The 13454-nt window shown below is 37.5% G+C and overlaps 1 protein-coding gene across 1 annotated transcript in view; it reads right to left on the bottom strand.

The window, feature by feature from the left end:
* Positions 1–9258, bottom strand: part of DIO2 (iodothyronine deiodinase 2) — a 275547-nt gene extending 266289 nt beyond the window's left edge. The window contains 1 exon segment of the mRNA XM_043984393.1: positions 9167–9258. The gene's annotated coding sequence lies outside the window, so the exon portion shown is untranslated.
* Between the last annotated feature and the right edge of the window lie 4196 nt (positions 9259–13454).

Below are 13454 nucleotides of genomic sequence, written 5' to 3'. Positions count from 1 at the left end.
ATACACTATAATGAGGGTTTTTCCCTCATGCCCCCATCACCCAGAATGGGTGGTATGATGAAGCAGCCAAGTAGTAGCTAAGTACCACTGGCTGGCTCCCCTGCCCAGACAGTTCTGATTTACAAATCTTCAGCTGATGGCCAAGAGAAGAGAGTTCTAACCTGCCAACTTGCATCAGGAAAGGGCATCTGTAACCTGCTTACCTTATGGTAGGGTTGGTGGGGAGGGGAGGAAGGTGATTCTGGGCACATGAGGTGAGTCTACTTTCATCTGATTATTATAGCTAATTTCTTACTAATAATAACAAAAAAAGTTAATATGACCGATTTCTCCAAACCTAATAAATCTATATAAAATCCTCTAGTTAGAGGCAGTGTGAAATAGTAGACAGAGTAAAAGAAAATTCAGGGCCTAACTCTGAAACATACTGGCTATGGGATCCTAAGAAAGCCATTTAACTTTTCAGTGTTCTAGGCAACTTTCTAAGACTGCGTTTCAGATAAGGTACTGACCTGCATTGGTAAAGGGAGATTCCTCATTTGTGAGGTTCTTATATCAATGAAATCATAGGTCAATTCCCTTACCTTGTAAAGCTCTAGCATGTAAATTTTCCACTGTGAAGACAATGATATAGGGTATATATAAACGTATTTGTTCATATATGTGCATGCATCATTAAACATGTCTATATATACATATGTACACATGCATATATGTGTATATATGTATATATTCTAGGATATCAGTATTTCTACTCATTTGAGGGATACATGTTATATAGTTTTCTATGCCCCCAATTAATATTTAGTTGGTGGTCATATGTAACAAATTGTTCCAAAACTGTTATTATTCAAATGTATAGTCCTCTCCTGTCACCAGACTTCCTAAAAGAACATTTCAGATATTCAGTTTATCAAACACAATATAAAGAGAGTATAAGCAGCTATATTAGGTGAAATAATTAGAATATCATTGTATTGTGCCAGTTCTCTTAAAGTAGCAAAACCTACCCAAAGAGACTAGAGTAAGGAAGAGAAGGAATGGAAGGGATGGAAGGGATGAAAGGGATGGAAGGGAGGAAGGAAGGAAGGAACCCCATTCATTCTAACCAGGGTACCCAAGAATCTTGGTGAGAGCTAACCATTAATAAACATGAAACTTGAAGTGTGGTGAAAAGGGGTTAAGAATGAGAAACAAAGATGAGGAAGAGGCAACTAAGACTGCAAGTCTGTAGAGGAAAGGAAGAGAAGAGTTAGAGGGAAAAGAAAGTACTGTAAATGGCAAAAGATAATGTCCCTGTACAGGGCAGGTAGAGTATGCATAAGAACATAGGTTGTTCTTTGTGTGCAAACATATTGGCTGGTGGGTAGAAAGTATAGTGACAGATAGGAAATGAAGATGAAGATTCAGAAAGTACAAAGGCTCTTTCCTAAAGTGAATAAAACCAAAAAAAAACCAAATACCTAACTTGCACCTGCTTGCACCTCTGCACTTTGAAGCTGAACATCACTATTCAACATGCCCTTGGCTTCTGCAAATATAAGCATGTCAGTTTGGTGCCAAATGACACAGCTAGATACCAAAAACACTGCCACAAGAAACTGGAGAGGGGAAGGAAATTCATTGAATTTAGTTCTCAACATTGCAATGGAGGCTGCATCTCAATTTCTTTGTCAAGTCACATCATAATTGCATCTCTGATCACATGAAAGATTGTCTCACAGGTGATTTTGGAGCCAGAACCTTCAAAGAGACAGTGATATTTCATTCCCCTAAGGAATCATCTTTAGTTGAAGAGCTGCTGGGTGGCCTGCCAGGAAGAGAACAAAGCAGGCAGCACCTTTGGTCTTTATTTTTATACACAGCAGAAGTTATAGGTACAACTCTTGCCTAGCAATGATTGGAATGACCAAATTCCTTTACTTAGCATCTTCTAAGTATCAAAGATAGAGTTCATTTTAAATTCCTTTGAAAATAACGTATACAGGAAAACAATACACACACACAGATATATATATATATATATATATATATATATATATATATATATATATATATATATATATATATATATGTATACACACACACACACACACACACACACAGAAAAAATATACACAAAGTAAAGAGAAAGAACAATTTAAAAAAAAACCAACGTTTAACTGAATTAACTGACCTTGGTCCAGAAAAGTCAAGAAAATGCACTTCCCCTCTCCTTACTAAAGAGGTGGGGAACTTTGGATGTGGAACATTGCACATAAAAAATGGATTGGTAGGATAGTTTTGCTAAAGTGCCTTTTATTTCTCTTTTAAATCTTTGTTACAAGGGATTGCATGCTGGTAGGGAAGAGAGAGGTACATTTTTGGAAATAAACATGATATAAAATTTTTAAAATTTAATTGCAATGTTAAAAAAGAAAATTCTGTAATAAAATCACAACATGAAAACAGGGGTTCAGTTGATACCTTTAACAACTCAAGGATAAGCCATTTAGCAAATGATGCCATTTTGCAGAGGGAAGAACACCTCAAACCAAAACCAAAGCAAGTTTATATCTCATTCTGAATTCCCACTTTCTGCATAACAGATAGCATTTTATTCTGTACACTTTATAGGTAAGATGGTCTAAATGTATAGCTGACAAATTGCCTTCAGGTACAAAGTAATGCAACTTATTTCTGCACCCAGGTGAATAACCCAAAAGAAAAGGTATCTATTTTAAGAAACACACTGGAGTCTCCATATAATAATGGCCTCAGGACTGTGTTACAGGGGAAACTTTGTTGCAAGACTTATCTTGGGCCTCCAGAGAGTATCCCCTAAAAATGGACTCCAAAATGGACCCTCCTTTTGAAACAAAGTCCATGATAAAGCAAGTCATGCTATAAAGAAGATCCAGGTTATTTAGCCTAAAGAAATGTTCAATAATGAGTCTCAGTGAGAAAAACGGGGAAGAGAGAGAAAAGTGTTTAAGGGAAAAAGTTGTTTTTCAACAAGATGATCTAGAACCAGATTAGGGTTGTAGTTTTGTGTTTTTTTGAGAATTTCAAGAAGACAATGCAGAAAGCAATTTTCTCATATTTCTATACATATGTCCTAATCTTCATTTCTGTATATTTATTTGTGTGCTTGTCTCATAACCTCTTTTACAGAATAACTTCAGTAAGGGTAGGGGGCATGTCTAATTTTTCTTTCTACTTCTTCCAGCACATAGCATAATGAATTGCAAATAGTAGGTTAATAAATGGTTGCTAATATTGAACAAAATGTAAAAGGCATTTATTAGATACTGACTATATAGAGATGACTTGGAAACACAAAGATGAAACCATACCTTTGTGACCTCAAAAGGTGGAGCTGTCCTTAGAGAGGGCCCTGAATACCATGAATGAATACGAATGAAAGAATGCTAGAGAGGCCAGCACACTCATTTTATGTCTGTAGATAGGCATATCTCCTAACTATCCCCTTCCACATCCTTAGGAATGGAAGTAATGCTTTTCTTGAAAACTTAGAGGATACTATAACTAGAGAATCTCACAGTTGGTAATACTTAATGTAAACAAGGATGTACTCAAGAAAAAGGGTCACAACCAGCTTTATTGTTCAATGCCTCTCCAGCTGGTTTTGTTATTGTTCAGTCATTTTGGTCATATTCAACTCTTCATGACTACTATAATGATTGGAATGATGCCATCTGCTGGAGACTCACTATAGAAAAGCTCTGCCATGAAAGGAAGGCCTTTGAGGGCAGAACCATGCATCTTTTCTTTGGTGTCAGGAAGTGACGTTTGCTGATGGGAGGAGGAAGGGGGAGCTGGGTGCTCTGCCTCTTTCTCTCTTCCTGAGGATGCTTGTGGAGAAGTGAGCTAGAAATGTTCTCTCCCTTTAATAGATAGGAATCTAGGCCTTTCTCTCTCTCTTTACCAAATTCTTATTCTCCTTAATAAATGCTTAAAAGTCTAACTCTTGCTAAAGCTTATAATTTATTGGTGACCACTCATTAGAGATTTTAGACAGACCAGCTAGAATTTTAGCTTTAACACTCCATTTGGTGTTTTCTTGGAAAAGATATTAAATTGGTTTGATATTTCCTTCTCTAGCTCATTTTACAGATGAAGAACTGAGGCAAACTGGGTTAAGAGACTTGCCAGGGTCACATAGCTAATTAGGTGTCTGAGGGTGGGTTTGAACTCAGGAAGATGTCTTCCTGACTACAGAGAAGTCTCTATCCACTGGGTTACCTAGATGCCCCAAACATAGTGTATTGGGAAACAAAGTGATCTTATCATTCTAAAATTCTTTAATCAGTTAAAGTCCACTGCTCATCATCTCACCCTCCCCCAGCCCAAATCGTTATGTTTCTTACTTCTAATTCATTTAGTAAGTTATAAAGAAATAGGGACATTTTTTTTAAAAAACTGTCATTCATTGACTTTTACAGATAGAAAGAGCTTTAGTAATATATTAACTCTTCATTATCCAGAGGAATAAACTGAGACCTGGAGGGGTTTAAGTGATTTGTCCCAAATCAATCACATAACAAGGAAGAGCAGGATGGAAACTAGAATCCAAGTTTTCCAAGTCCCCTTTCCAATACAAAACACAACTCTATCAAATGTCCTTTCTACTATATACTCTCTTTTTCATAAAATAATATTTTCTTGGGTTATAATCTATATAGGAAAATGGAAACTCTATGCAAATGACATGTACATTTATGCTATACTGTACCTGTAGCTCCTAATTATATTATATGCCTAAGGAAATTCCTAATGGATCTCACCCATCAGAGGGAATGCTGAGGAAGCTAAAAATTCAATAAAGGGAAGATATACTATTAGAAATATTTCATAGTTAATATGGTTTGTCATACCTAAATTCAAATGTTCCAGATGCTTTTTCAACCCTTATCACCTCCTGAAATGTTACAGTGCTAAGTATTTCTCTGAATACAAGTGATCCTCAACTCTGTGACATTAGCTTGGGAGACTTTTGGCTGTGTTAGGAATTAGTTTCTCTTAATCTTTTCCAGTCAGCGTTCAGCCTTTAATTTAGGCCACCTCTATATTAGACCAAATAAAAATCACTTCTACACTTAGGAAATGATGGTTTACTTATTCTAGGAGTAGATCTACTATGTGAAATCTTGTCCTTTCTCATATAAAAGCTAGTTTATCCTAACCAAAGTACCTTCAATTCTATTTAGTTTAAATGACATTTGTTCTGTGGGAAGCTAGAGGGCACAGTGGATAGAGCACCAGACCTGAAGTCAGGAAAACCTCAGTTCAAATCTTGTCTTAGATACTTACTAGCTGTGTGACCCTGGAGAAGTCACTTAACCCCATTTGCCTCAGTTTCATAATCTGCAAAATGAGCCAGAGAGGGCAGCTAGGTGGTGCAGTGGATAAAGCACTAGTTCTGGATTAAGGAGGACCTGAGTTCAAATTTGGCCTCAGACACTTGACACTTACTAGCTGTGTGACCCTGGGCAAGTCACTTAACCCTCATTGCCCTGCAAAAAAATTAGCTGGAGAAGTAAATGTCAAGCTACTCCAGTATCTTTGCTAAGAAAACCCCAAATGTAGTAAAGAAGAGTCAGACATACAGGTACAAAGTACTATGTAAATGGTATCTATTACTGTTGTTGCAATAATCAACCTCATGGGTTTCTTGTAAGGAAATCTCTCTTTAAAGTACTATATAAATGTAGTTTACTATTTTAAAAAAATGATGAGCAGGATGCTATCAGAAAAACCTGGAAATACCTATATGAGCTGATACAGAGTGAAATGTACTTTATACAAAATAACAGCAATATTGTAAGATGATCTGCTGTGAACAACTTGGTTATTTTCAGCAGTGCAATGATCCAAGACAACTGTGAGGGTCTTTTGAAAAATGCAGTGCATCTATAGAGAAAGAATTGATGGTATCTGAATACAGATTGAAGCATAATTTTTTTGTTAGTTCCTTTATCTGAAGTTTTGTTTTTGTCTGTTTTCTTTCACAACCTGGCTAATGTGGAAATATTTTTGCATAACTACTCATGTATAACATTTTGAATTGCTTGAGTTCTTGGGGGGGGGTGATGGAGGGAGGAAGAGAATTTGTAACACAAAGTTTTTTTTAAAAACATGATGTCAAGGGGCAGCTAAGTGGTACAGTAGATAGAGCACAGGCCCTGGATTCAGGAGTACCTGAGTTCAAATCCGGCCTCAGACACTTAATACTTACTAGCTGTGTGACCCTGGGCAAGTCACTTAACCCCAATTGCCTCACAAAAAAAAATAATTGATGTCAAAATTTGTTTTTACATGTAATTTGGGAAAATAAAAATTCTAAATGAAGTATTAATTTTAAAAATTTATTAAACAATAAAACTTATAGAGTTAAAATAGATAAATAAATTAAATAAATACTTTTTTAAAAAAGAGTCAGACATGACTGGAAAAAACTGAACAACAACAACAAACATTTTTTAAGTACTTACTATGTGCCATGCAGTGTGTTAAGCATTGATGAAACAAAGACAAATATAAAATATCATCTCTCAAGGAGCTTATATTCTACAGAAACAACTTAATAGCATAAGTAAATACCAAATGTATGCCAAATAAATTCAAAGTTATTTTTGAGTGGAGGAAACAATTCTGAGGTTAGAAAAGGCCTTCTTTAAGAGGTAGTATTCCAACTACATGTTGAATGGAACCAAGGATTCCAAGAGACCTAGGTAGGTGAGAGATCATTCTAGGCACAGGGGGAAAACTTTACCAAAAAATGGAAATGGGAGAAGTAATGACATATATGGGGAACCCCAAAATCTGCCTGAAACACTGTTGAGAAATACAATGAAATCAATCTGGGTAAAAGGTTGGGCTCAGATTATGAAGTTCATTAAATGTCATACAAAGGAGTTTGCATTTGATCCTAGAGGTGATAGAAAGCTATTAAGGCTTCTCCAAAAGAGGAGTCATATGGTTGTTGTTACTACCACCACCACCACCACCACCACCACCACCATCACCATCACCAAGCATTTTTTTAAAAATAAAAGTATTTTATTATTTTCCAGTTACATATAAGGATAGTTTTCCACATTTATTTTCATAGGATTTTTAGTTCCAAATTTTTCTCCCATCCTCCCTTCCCTCCCTCTTCCCCAAGATGGAAAACAATCTGATATAGGTTATATATGTGCAATCACATTAAACATATTTCTGCATTGGTCATCTTGTGAAAGAAGAACCAGAGCACAAGGGACAAACCTCAAAAAAGAAGGAAAATAAACAGCTCAAAAGTAGAAACTGTATGGTTCAATCTTCATTCATAATCCACAGTTCTTTTTTCTGGATATTGAGAACATTTTCTATCATGAATTCTTTGAAACTGTTTTGGAGTGTTGCACTGCTGAGAAGAGCCAAGTCTATCATGCAACATTGCTGTTACTGTGTACAATGTTCTCCTGGCTCTATTCCTCTCAGTTAGCATCAGTTCATGTAAGTCCTTCCACATTTCTCTAAACTCCTGCTCATCATTTCTTACAGCACAATAGTATTCCATTACATTCATATACCACAACTTCTTTAGCCATTTCCCAATTGATAGGCATTCCTTAAATTTCCAATTTTTTGCCACCACAAAGAGAGCTGCTATAAATACTTTTGTACATGTGGGTCCTTTTTCCTCTTTTATGATCTCTTTGGGATACAGACCTAGCAGTGGTACCACTGGGTCAAAGGGTATGAACAATACAATAGCTCTTTGGGCATAGTTCCAAATTGCTCTCCAGAATGGTTGGATCAGTTCTAAGTTCCACCAACAATGCAGTAGTGTTCCAATTTTTCCACAGCTCCTCCAACATTTATTATTTTCCTTTTTTGCTGTATTAGCCAATGATAGGTGTCCAGTGGTACCTCAGAGTTGTTTTAATATGCATTTCTCTAATCAATAGTGATCTAGAGCATTTTTTCATGTGGCAGTAGATAGCTTTGATTTCTTCATTAGAAAACTGCCGTTTTATATCCTTTGACCATTTCTCAATTGGGGAATTACTTGGATTCTTATAAATTTGATTTAGTTCCCTATATACTTTAGAAATGAAGCCTTTATCAGAAATACTGGCCATAAAATTTGTTTCCCAACTTTCTGCCTCCCTTCTAATTTTGGCTGCATTGCTTCTGTACCACCTAGCATTTATATAACACTTTAACTTTGCAAACCACTTGCAAATATATCATTTTTGTCTTCACAACAACCCTGAAAGGTAGGTGCTTATTATTATCTTCATTTTACAGATGAGGAAACCAAGGCTGTTGTTGCTGTTGTTTGTCCTTCATTCTTGAAGAGGACCATGACATTGGGGTGACGTCATGACTTGCACTGAATTGGATTTAAGTGAGACTGGGCTGTGCAAGGTCACCAACCTCACTCTCTCCTCCAGAGCCATCTGGGTCTGGTGGCAACATATAAATCAGGATGACTGGAGATGGCCCTGGATCTTTTTTTAAGGCAATTGGGGTTAAGTGACTTGTCCAAGGTCATATAGCTAGTAAATTTCTGAGGTGAGATTTGAACTTAGGTCCTCTTGACTCCTGGGCCAGTACTGTATCCATTGCACCACCTAACCAGCCCAGAAAACCAAGGCAAACAGAGCCTCAAGGTCATATAGCTAGTGTTTGAAGCTGAATTTTAATTCATGATTTACCAATCCCAAGTCAAACAATGTATCTATTGTACCACATCTAGCTGCCTACTATTTTCCCCAAGTGATTAGATAGATATATGCATGTATGTATGTGTGTATGTATACACATACATATTCAACTATGTTTTCTCCTATTGGTAGCAGTATACTGTATACAGCATTAGGTTTAGTGGAAGTAATAAAGAATCCATTCAAACTGTTCATCTAGGCGACAAAAGACATTTCATAACCCTGCACTAATATTCAATACCAAAAAGAAAAAGAAAGAATTGCAAAGTCCTTTAAAATTTATTCTAAGGAAATGTTTTTACTATATTGACTACTTAAATAACTAACACCTAAAATTAAGCACTCAAACAAATGAAATTTGAAAAACAAACAAAAATATTATGTACTTACTATGTCAGGTTCTGACTAGGCACTAAAGACACAAAGACACTAAATGACAGTGTTCTTACCCTTGAGAAGCTTATAAAGACAGATTTCATTCTTTTCCTCTCAATCCTGCTTTACTATCCATTTTTTAAAATCTCCTCTCAAGCGTTCTGCTTTAGACCCACTATTTTTTTGGTATATTCTTATGCAACAGAACACATGCCCACTTCCAATCTGGCAAGCCAACCATGCATTTATTAAGCACTTTACAGGAGCCAGGCACTGTGCTAAGTGCTGAGAATGCAAATATAATAGAAAAGAAAGGAGCTTACATCCCCATGGGAGAAGACAGCACATAATGGAGTTGAAAGGGGTGGAGAGGGGGCAGCTAGATGGTGCAGTGGATGAAGCACCGGCCCTGGATTCAGGAGGACCTGAGTTCAAATCCAGCCTCAGATACTTGACACTTACTAGCCGTGTGACCCTGGGAAAGTCACTTAGCCCCCATTGCCGTGCAAAAGAAAGGAAGGAAGGAAGAGGTGGAGGAGAGGAAGCATAGCTAGCCTGGGCCCATTCCCCAAATGGAGACATTAGAAAGAAGTCACCAATAGTAGAACAGGGCCAACATGGTGGAAGACTATTCTATGATGAGAAAACCCAGTTACTGAGCAAGTGCCAGGGTGTAAAGCAACTTAGTTAGGGTGGTAACATCCAAAGAGTCAAAGCATAGTCAGAAGGTAAATGAGAACTCAAACCCCTACCTAGCAACCTCCTCATTCTAATCCTCTAAATTCCATCGATTATTCATCTTCTTCATGATCCATTAATTAGCAATAGCCCAAACCATTATAGTTACTTATACTTCTCCATGAACACCATGACCACATGCACATTTGCCAAGGTCATAGGTGCTGGGTTTTTTGTTTGTTTTTTGTTTTGTTTTGTTTTTTTAGTGAGGCAATTGGGGTTAAGTGACTTGCCCAGGGTCACACAGCTAGTAAGTGTTAAGTGTCTGAGGCCGGATTTGAACTCAGGTACTCCTGACTCCAGGGCCAGTGCTCTATCCACTGCGCCACCTAGCTGCCCCAGGTGTTGTTTTTTAAAGTAGAGAATACACCTCGATATATTTTGTCCTCAAAGTGCAAGTGTTGAAAGATGCATTTTGGAGGAATTAACTCAATTTTTTTTTTGATTCAATTTGGAGGGACTATATACACACATATATACCTATTTGTGTGTATATATACACACATATGTATGTATATACACATATTTACATATATACATACATGTATCAAGTGTTTATTATGAAAAAATTGTATTATGAAATCCAAGATAGAGAAGGTAGGAAAGCGTAGCCAGTTCAGGTGTGATGGCCTGAGGAAGAACTATTGGGTCAAAGGATTAGAGATCACAGAGAAGTGAGGGTTGTAAGGAAAAGGAAAAGGTGAAATGACAAAAGATCATGATCAAAGAAAGGGATTTCAAAGTTCAGAAATATGGATAGCAAAGTCAATGGCATGACCATCTCTGTGTCTATTTGAGATGGTATGGAGGATTAGGTCACAGGAATAATGATTGGAATGATGTCACCTGCTGGAGACTTACTGTAGAAAAGCTCTGCCTTGAGGTGAAGGTCTCTGAGGGCTAGACCATGCGTCTTTTCTTTGGTGTCAGGAAGTGACATTTGGTTGTGGGAGGAAGAAGGGGGAGCCGGGCGCTCTGACACTCTCTCTTTCCTGTGGATGCGGGCGGAGAACAGAGCTAGAAATGCCCTCTCCCTTTAATAGAAAGATGAGTGTAGGCCTCTCTCTCTCTCTTTACCAAATTCTTATTCTCCTTAATAAATGCTTAAAAGCCTAACTCTTGCTAAAGCTTATAATTTATTGGCGACTACTCATTAGATATTTTAGACAGACTAGCTAGATTTTAGCCCCTAAACACAGGAAATGACTAAGTAGAGGCCGTGGAAAGAGCATGTTTACAGGAGTATCAATATGTTTGTTGATGTCCCCTAATGAGGGCAGGAAAGAACTAAGAACTGAGTCCATTAACAGAGAGACTGTCCTGGAACTTAGTATATAACAGCTATCAGAATCTTGAATTAATGATAAATTTGGATTGAATGAACCATAAAGAAACGAAGGTTACTGAGTGATGGTGTTAGAGAGCTTGGAGGTGGCAATGGGGAGCAAGGAATATCTCAACTCCCTACCACACTCAAAGAGTTGGGGAAACATGATTGAAAGGGTAACTCATTCTGGAAGAGATAGCCAGAATGCTAGGTCATCAGGAGGGATTCAGGTATAAATACAAATATGTACAAAATAGGGATGGAGAATGCCAACAGTTGGCAGTTTAGAGGACATGTGCTAAAAAGTAAAGGGCATAGAAGGATCAGGAAAAGCTTCATGCAGATAATGATGCCTGATTGTGGGTGAAACGAAGAGAAGGCCTCTATGATGTGGAGTTGAGGAAAGAGTATGTTCCAGGCATGTGACAGACAGGGTAAAGGTTTGGAGGTGGGAAATAGAATGTGTCATGTAAGAATGCCAGTTTGTCTGGATCACTGCTGTCCAAAACTGAGAAAAAAGAGAACTTGTTTATCAAAATGAAAGGGTGGCATATTGTTGTACTCCTTAAATGTCTTCTGGACTGCAATAACAACCTCTCCCTCATGAATGTGTCAAAACACATAGATGTTTTATACAAACAACTCAAATATTTACCACATATTCACTTTTGTATATTGACCCAAGGGAAAGGGAGGGGCCAGGCATGGTGAGGCGAGTTAGCATCCTGTTACACATAATCCTCCCAATAGAGCAGGCTTCATTTCTTGAATTGCTATCACACCCTAAGTCCCTTTGTTTCTCAATAATACATGGGATCTTTTTTCCTTCCAATTGTAAAGATCCATTTAGTGAGATTTAATGCTGTCAGGGTACTTTTAAAAAATTCCTTGGTGGGGCATCCCATTAATAACTCTGTTTACAAAGTCCCCAGTAAGGAAAAGAGGGAGGAAGAAGCACAAGATATGGATGGAAAAATAAAATCCAAGGGACCAGGTGAGCTAGATCCTAATGGCTCTCCCAGATGAGCTGAACTGGTGTGTATGTACCTTTCAATTACAACCTTGACATGAAAGAAAAACACCTTATTTGGGATGAAACATATATTTGAAATTATCTCCACAGACTTACTGCCTTGCACCCTTGGGTTTTCTGTAGTCTAAAGAGAATGGAACCTTCCCTACTGTTTGTTTGATTTGGTCTACTTGAAGGCCGAAAGATGTGGTGATGGTAGTTTGGAAAAACAATTAAAAAGCGGTGCAGGCAGTGGCTTTTGGGGATCCTAATTGGCTGACCCATTTCTAGGTAACATTAGGGAATTTGTGGACAGTGATTATTATCTCTTTAAAGTTCTAATTAAAATGTCAAACTGTGTGGTAGAATGTCTTTCAAGCTGCATGTAATTTGATTATGTTGGCTTATTGGAAAATTTGCCCTGGAAAGACAAATAAACTAAAAAGATCCCAGAAGTCCAGGCTTTGTTCCAGAATTACAATCCATAGAACCAATAGTCTTTCATAATTTACCACTCACCCAGGAGTAGACATCCAAGTGTCAGAGTCAGTTTCATAACATGAAGGAGAAGGTTTTGCTGCACAATAATTCCCAGACATGGAAATAATTAGATGAATAGGGGGGTATCTGAGACTGGTTAAACAACAAATGCTTACTACACAGATTATTATTATTTTTTATTTAGAGGGCTCTGGGAATGGGGATTATCTTCTTATCTTTCAAAATGCCATCTCCAAACTTCAGGCAGCACTGAAAAGGAAGCATATACTATGATGGACCTCCATGACTGATTTGCAGAAGGAATTGCTCAGTGCCTTGAACATAATATGTGCTCAGAATAAATGTTGATTCCTCACAACCTGGATTCTTCTCATGCTGTCTTTCATACATAAATATGAAGATACTACTGAACTACCATCAGTAAGTTTGAATTTAGATTGTGCTTCCAGTAATGTTGAAGGATTTTCATAGGTCTATCCACATTCCCTCATGGGTTTACCCTTGGGACCAAATAATAGGGCATAGGATCATAAGAATAAAGATCTAGAGATGAAAGGGAACATAAAAGACTTCACTTCAAAGATGAGGAAATTGAAGCTACCTCAAAAATTAAGTGACTTGCCCAAAGTTACACTGGTACTAGGAAAGAGTGCCAGGCCTGGAGTCAGGAAGATTCATCTTCCAGAGTTCAAATCCAGTCTCAGACACTAGCTATGTAACCTAATCAAGTCACTTAACCCCATATGCCTCAGGTTCCTCATCTGTAAAATGATCTAGAGAAGGA

The sequence above is a fragment of the Dromiciops gliroides genome, chromosome 2 (genome assembly GCF_019393635.1).
Source record: "Dromiciops gliroides isolate mDroGli1 chromosome 2, mDroGli1.pri, whole genome shotgun sequence".
NCBI lineage: Eukaryota > Metazoa > Chordata > Mammalia > Microbiotheria > Microbiotheriidae > Dromiciops > Dromiciops gliroides.
Note: the sequence above shows the minus strand (reverse complement) of the source record. Positions and strands in the feature narration are given on the sequence as shown.